The 302-nt window shown below is 34.4% G+C and overlaps 1 protein-coding gene across 2 annotated transcripts in view; it reads left to right on the top strand.

The window, feature by feature from the left end:
* The window catches only part of si:dkey-117m1.4 (serine/arginine repetitive matrix protein 1), a 20,892-nt gene that overhangs the window by 11,747 nt on the left and 8,843 nt on the right, over nt 1–302 (top strand). The window lies entirely within an intron of this gene.

Genomic DNA, 302 nt, shown 5'->3' with positions numbered 1-302 from the left:
CTGTGTGTTTTGTCATTGTGAACTGAGCTATCATCGCAGCACGTCCAGTCTGAAAAGTACAGCTGAAAGTATTTCTTTCACCCTTTTATTGATGGACAGTGTTACATTGTGAGAGAGATTATTTGCTCCAAGTTGGAATGTTAGTGTGAAATTAAACATTACAGTAGGCTATATGCCAATGTTGTTTTCAGTAAAAACAACTTTTGCACAAAACAAGCTGATTCAGTTTTCCATGTTGATAAGAGCTTTAAAATGAGAAAAAAAATGGGACAAAAAGAAATCAAGGGACATTTAGAATAGAT

This window comes from Etheostoma spectabile, chromosome 2 (genome assembly GCF_008692095.1).
Source record: "Etheostoma spectabile isolate EspeVRDwgs_2016 chromosome 2, UIUC_Espe_1.0, whole genome shotgun sequence".
Taxonomy (NCBI): domain Eukaryota; kingdom Metazoa; phylum Chordata; class Actinopteri; order Perciformes; family Percidae; genus Etheostoma; species Etheostoma spectabile.
This window is presented reverse-complemented; position numbering and strand designations above follow the sequence as displayed.